This window comes from Ricinus communis, chromosome 7 (genome assembly GCF_019578655.1).
Source record: "Ricinus communis isolate WT05 ecotype wild-type chromosome 7, ASM1957865v1, whole genome shotgun sequence".
Taxonomy (NCBI): Eukaryota; Viridiplantae; Streptophyta; class Magnoliopsida; order Malpighiales; family Euphorbiaceae; genus Ricinus; species Ricinus communis.
In genome coordinates, this window is record NC_063262.1 from 9,652,119 (window position 1) to 9,659,529 (window position 7,411).

General features: G+C 29.0%; 1 pseudogene; it reads left to right on the forward strand.

Annotated features, from left to right (window-relative positions):
* The first annotated feature begins 845 nt into the window (after positions 1–845).
* Positions 846–6,768, forward strand: LOC8275142 (annotated as a pseudogene).
* The last annotated feature ends 643 nt before the right edge of the window (positions 6,769–7,411 follow it).

The following is a 7,411-nucleotide window of genomic DNA, read 5'->3' on the forward strand; positions in this document are numbered from 1 at the left end:
ATTCACCGAGATAGAAACAATAGGAACATTTGGCTTTCTCAGAAAAATTATTTGAAGAAGGTCTTGCGACACTTTAATATGGAAGATTGTAAGTCAATTTCTACCCCACTTCCTGTTAATTTCAAATTATCCTCCAGTATGAGTCCTAGCAGTGAAGAAGGAAGGATGGAAATGTCTCGAGTACCGTATGCATCAGTAGTGGGGAGTTTAATGTTTGCAATGATTTGTACACTACTAGACATTGCACATGCAGTGGGAGTAGTAAGTCGGTACATGGCGAATCCTGGCAGAGAGCATTGGAATGTAAAGAGGATCCTAAGATATGTTAGGGGAACCTCAGATGTTGCATTGTGTTATGGAGGATCATACTTTATTATCAGAGGATATGTTGACTCAGATTATGCAGGTGATCTTGATAAAAGCAAATCTACTACAGGGTCTGTGTTCACACTTACTAGCGGAGCTGTGAGCTGGGTATCAAAACTGCAGTCAGTTGTGGCGACATCAACAGCAGAAGCAGAATATGTAGCAGCTACATAAGCTAGTAAGGAAGCAGTATGGTTGAAAATGATGATGGAGGAACTCGGGCACGAACATGAGCATATTTCTCTGTTCTGTGACAGTCAGAGTGCCTTGCATCTCGCAAGGAATCTAGCTTTTCATTCAAAGTCAAAGCACATACGAGTCCAGTATCACTTCGTTCGTGAAAAAGTGGAAGAGGGCACTGTGGATATGCAAAAAATTTATACTAAAGACAACCTAGCAGATTTTTTGTGAAGGCGTTAACACCGATAAATTTATTTGGTGTCAATCCTCTGAAGTGGCCCCGATAAAAGTATAAGCGTATGGAAAGGCAAGGAAGAAAGGACGGTGTGAAGATCTCAATCGATCCTCAATCAAATCTTCAAGTAGGAGATTGTTGATATTTAGGGATTTGTGTCTCTCCCACATTGTTAAGTTATTAATTTTTGAGGAGTATTTCTCCCACATTGCTAAGTTAACAATCTTGAGGTACCTTCCAAGCCTATATAATAGAGGCCTCACCTTGTTATTCAATCATCCAAAAAATAAGAGAAAAATATTAGAGAGTTAAGCAATTATTTTTCTCCTATTATAAAGAGAGAATTTTAATGTTTTCTCCTTTATAAATAGAGAGTTTGTAACTCCTATTATTTTCTTATAGTAAAATTCTTCTATCCTTGCCCGTGGTTTTTACCCTAATTTGTTTAGGGATTTTTCACGTAAATCTGTGTGTTCTATTGTGTATTTTGTCTTATTTTATCTTTATTTTCTCAAATTATTAGCTGTGATTTTGCTCTATCAGATTCATATTTTTCTTCATAACTAGGATTAGTTATGTCCAAATAAGAGCTAATATGGTAGTTAGTGAGAGAATAAAGCCGCCACATCATATCATTATATAATAACCATAAAGTATAACTTGATTCATTGTTGATCGATTGGAGTACCACTTTTTGTAATTATTAAGTTGAGGTATCAAATAGATACAATAGCTATAGTTGCATTTTACCATTAAAATGATTAACTATATTATACGCCATTATATACACACCTGAGTATAGCGCTACTAATATTATACCATTCTAGAATAATTGACAGTAATTTGAGATTCGCAATGCTAAAGAATTAAATTGCAGAGATTTTCAATTTTTTCCTTGATGACTTGGGAAACTTTAAGACATGCATATTGAGGATCTTGAAGGATTGCTGCCTTTGTTCGAGGCATCATACCTTTCAGAAGAAGATGAGAATATTTTAGAAGTTGCTAGAAAATTTGCCACAATATATCTCCAGAAAAATATTGTTCAACAAGACAAAGCTCCATTTTTGTCCATGATGATAAGTCATTCTTTAGAGCTCCCACTCCATTTGAGGGTGCTAAGGTGGGAGACAAGGTGGTTTACAGAAGTATATGAGAGAAAACAAGGCATGAATCCTCTTCTGCTTGAGCTTGCTAAGTTAGACTTCAATAATGTGTAGGCAATCCATCAGGAGGACTTGAAATATGTATCATCCTACGCTCATTTCTAATATTATTTATAACTACTAGTTTCTTGTCCACGCGTTTATGTAATTCTTAATATATTGGATTCGTTATTATTTATATTTAAAATAAAATAATTATGTTTAGAATTAGTATTTAACAATATTAGTATTTAAAAGATAACATAAATACATAACAGAGGTAACAATTAGTGTTATTACTTTAGAATTATGTTTAATTTTTTCTTATTTTTTTGTTGCGCTAATTATTATAATCAAATTGTGTGTTAAATGTTCACATATTAAATGATTAACGAATTTAACATAACTTGGTAATGTCACTGTATTTTACATATTGTGTATTTCTTCTTTATAAGTTTTAGTTTAATTCCTTTTAGTGCATCAAATTACTATTGTTTTTTTTAAATAATAAAATAAATAATTTTAAATGATTAGACTCATTATTATCTATCTAATAAAAATAAATTATTTACTTAATTTAACATAAAATGCATTTATGTATTGCATGTAACTCATTATATTTATAAATTTGTGAACCATGTTATCAATATTTGTAATTTAATTACATTCGTAGGTGACTTGTTATATCTTAAACTTATAAATTAAATTATTAAAAATTGGAATCATTTTGTAAAATTAGTTAATATATTATATACTATTATTGAGGAATACATAATAAATTTCTAATTAAACAATAATTTTATTTTTAAAATAACATATTTAGTTTCCATCGGCAAATAAGTAGTTGTAGTACTTTATATTTGATGTGTCTAAATTAGTACTCGCAAGTGTACGAACTGAATGGTAGTTCGGGCAAGCTCACCACGAGGTCGATCTTACAAGGAATTGTAGAACATATATTATAAAGACCAACTATCACACAAAATACTAAAAATAAATATAAACACTCTAAGCCGATGTTTTAAGAATGATCTTTAGTTTAATAAAATAAATTAAATAACCAGAAAATAATTATGCAACTAGAATTATTAATATGAACTACATGATAAAATAACATTTAGTCTAGCTTATACTTAGTTATCTCTTTAATTCCCTTAAGCCCTAATTTAACAAATGAGAGATGATGTGCCTTTTTCCCTAAGTCATTTAAGCTAATGATACAACTTAGATTTCTTATACCAACATAGATTAAAATAAAAATGATGTTTATAATACTTTTAACCTAAAGATTTTTATAACACATATTACTACTAAATTGATATGATGGTCAACTAATAATAATAGATAAAACTAATGAACATATGAAGGCAAAGAAGTTATTTATTAAACTCAAAATAAATAAGGTTTATACATAAGTAAAAAGCCAAACTAAATACTTATGGGACTTAGCCTAACATACTTAATTCAACGATCATTGTAATTAAATAGAAAGACTTAAGATTCATAAAACAGAAAACTAAAACTCCCTCAAAGTTCAAAGGCTCTTCAAGGAATGAAGAATATTGGTCCTCTTTCTCACGTTTGCGAAAAGCTTCTCTGATTCTTCAAAGAATGATGTAACACAAGCTAGCCAGATGTAGAAGATGATAAACTCCATAAATTTCTGCAGAGAATATTAGAAACCTTCTCTAGAGAGATTCTTAGTAGCCGAAGAACTCCCTGTTTTAATTAACCTTTACTCCTTGTAGAAATTTCCTTTTTAGAGTTCTTTTCTCAACACACAACTCCTATAGTTTATCCCTTACTATCCTAAACAAACTAAACAACTCAAAAAATAATTATCCACTAATTACATAATAATTACTTAAACCTCCTTTTTTGGGCCTTAATGAATTAAGCTAGGCCCAAACTATTAATAGCCCACGTGTTTGATTCTTGAGCCTTTAATAGCTGCAGTCTAATATAAATTTTTAATTTTAGCAATTTCAACACAAAATTTTTTGCAATTCAAAGCACCATTTGAAAAATCACAAAATTTACTCTTTTTTTTTTGTAATTTTATCACAACTTTGAATTTTGAAAAAAAATTGTATACAAATATTCATAAATTAAAATGAGTAAATAAAAAATTTAATTACAATTAAATAACTTAGTAATTGAATATACAATTTAATTACAATAAAGAATTTATACATTTAATTTAAAATAAAAATATTAAAAATAATAAAATAAAAGAGGTAAATGGTGATAATTTTTTAAATTTTTAAATTACTAAAATTGTTTAAAAATCATAAATATGATTCTAATATTAATAATAATTAATTATAAATTTTTATGATTCATAATCTATAACTTTATAATTAATCAAAAGTTATTTCAGGATTTTATATGACCAATCTTAATTGCTTAATATAATTTAGAAATTATATTTTTCTCTTCATGAAATATGAACAAATATTTTTTTATAATTTTATTTTAAATTTTTAGATTTTAATTATATTATTTAATTATAATTACTATTTTAAAGTATATGAAATAAAATATAATTAATTTTTATTGAACAGGTCTAACCGGTAGTCCAACGTGTCAAACTAATTGAACCAGTAAATAACTTGATTGGTTTGCTCTCCAGTCCGATTTTTAAACTATTGAATCTAACCAAATATGCTCTATATAAGCGTAATGAATAACATTTTATAATATATAACGTTAATGGCAGAGAAAAAAATAGTATCATGCTGGAGAAAATTAGATAGATTATCTTAGCTATTATGAGTTCTAATAATTTGAAGAATTTTCATGTATATGCAAGTTTTAAGAAGAAAACATGTTTTTAATTTTTTTTATTAGATTTCTCTATTTTTTTTTTAGAAAAATACTCAGTATAGTCTCATTAAAAACTCATCCATGACAAGATATTACTGAAACTAGCCACAAAGGGCAACTATTAGTCCACTTGACCGGCTCATCAATATAATTTGCTATAGCAGTAGCTTCATGAGCTTCAAAATTAATTGACCTAGCAACAGTCACAAACTTAAATTTTTTAGATTTCTCTATTGAGTAAACTTTCATTGTATTTTGCTAGCTAATATTTTAAAATAAATTAAGGGATAAATAAGTTGATTATTTAAAAATGTTATTGTTGGTGGAAAATTGCAAAATAATGAAGAGAAACTGGTGCTATTTTGGCATCCTAAGAATTGATACTAACCAAACAGCTATGCTGAGCACCTATGTGCTAAATTGCTAATAAGGAACCGGGCCCTCTTTCTCCTCTAAGGAACCGTTTGACATTGTTGTTGGTGTAAAAGGGTTTTTTTTTTTGAAAGAGAAATCTACATATTAGTATTTTTTTTTAAATACTAATTGTCATATGATTTTCTGCCATTCAAGCCAAAATAAATGAAAATCCTATATTTTTGCAATGGTCCAAACAAAGTGCAAAACGGTACTTTATAAACAAAAAAAAATTATAATCTAATTGTCAAATATGCTACTCATTGTTTCTCATAATGTTATGGGTGACTTTTGAATTATCTACTATGTTATATTAAAAAAGGAAACTAAAAAAGACAGTTTTCAGTTAGTTTGCATGCACATGGCTTCTAATGGTACTAGTTTGTCTTGGTCTGCTATAAAGATGGTGGAGAAATACAGGTCTCGGTGAAAAGTTAAGCTTTGCAAGGGACAGGTTAATGGAGAACTTCTTATGGGCAGTAGGGGAGAATTCTAAGCCACAGTTTAGATATTTTAGAAGAACGTCTACCAAAGTTAATTCACTAATAACAATAATTGATGATATTTATGCCGTGTATGGAATCTTGGATGAACTCGACTTATTTACAGATGTTGTTGGAATGTTGGAGCTAGATAGTGTTATTACATGTCTTAATTTATATATGATTAGGTTCTTGCATAATAAATATTAATGTTTATTTAATGTTATAATTTCAGGCGGGATGTTGATGCAATGGACCGGCTTCCTGACAATATGAAGTTATGTTTTCTAGCCCTCCATAACTTAATCAATGAAATAGCTTATGATGTCCTTAGGAAACAAGGATTTCATATCATTCCCTACTTGAAGAAAACTGTATGTATTGATGCTATTTCTAAATTCATTTATAATCTTAATATGTTTTTAATTTACTCCAACTTTTTTAGTATCTCATTGCTGATCCACTCATGTATTAACTTGGTAAATTATTTCAGTGGGCAGATTTATGTAAATCATATTTAATGGAGGCCAAATAGTACTATAGTGGATATACACCAACACTGCAAGAATATATGGACAATGTATGGATTTCTATATTAGCTCTTGTTATCCTAGTCATACTTATTTTCTTGAAGGATCTCCAATCACAAATGAAGCTTTGAAATGTATGACGGATTATCCTGATATAATCTGATGGTCAGCTATGATTCTTAGATTTGCAAATGACCTTGGAACATCTTCGGTACGGATACCTTTCTCCTCTTCTTTATAATTTCTTATTCTTTCAAATTACTTTCATTGTTGATCTTATATATTTTATTTACCTGCAGGATGAACTAAAAAGAGGTGATATTTCTAAATCAATACCATGTTACATGTATGAAACTGAAGTTTTAGAAGTAAAAGCCCGTGAGCATATTCATTACTTAATTGGCGAAACATGGAAGAAAATAAATAAAGAACGAAGACTTGTTGATTGTCTATTCTCAAAAGGGTTTGTTAAAGTGGCAGCTAACCTAGCTAGAGTGGCACAATGCTTATACCAACATGGTGATGGACATGGGATAGAATATGCTGAGACTATGTTTTATCGTTATTTGTTAAATCAAATTCCTATATAGACATTTTCACTCTTTCCATAACTTATTTAATCATGTGCGCACATGCCCAAATATATTTGGATATATAATTGATAATAGAGATTGTTGTTCATTGAGGTCAAATTTTTCATTTTATTGCAAATTAAAAGATAACGGGCTTTAGCATTTTTTATGTATTTTTTTTCAATTTTAGCATTCAAAACTCTGACCTATCTAATTTTTGTAATACGAATCATTAAACTTTACAAAGCAGATTAAAAAATTATAATGTGGATGGAATAAGAGCCACATGGGATTCATATCAACTTCAAACTCAGAATGTACCATTTTCATTATTGTAATCTCTAAATTTAAAATTTAAAACCTTAAAACCAATTTTAAGCTAATTCTTCTTTTTCGTCTTTTCATTCTCTTCTCTTTCCTCTAATATACACTCGAAACAAACTATAATAGCATCTCTAAGTGAAGATATGAAAATATCTTCTTCAATTACTTAACACTAAACTCACTTCAGCCAGTCTCTTACATTTCTTATAACAGTAAGTTCCTTCTATGCATGGTCACTGTTAGCTCCAAGAAGCTAATGATATGAATTTTGATAATAACAAAACTATATACTGTATATACGGATGTTTAACAATGCAGGTTGAACTGGATCAAATTA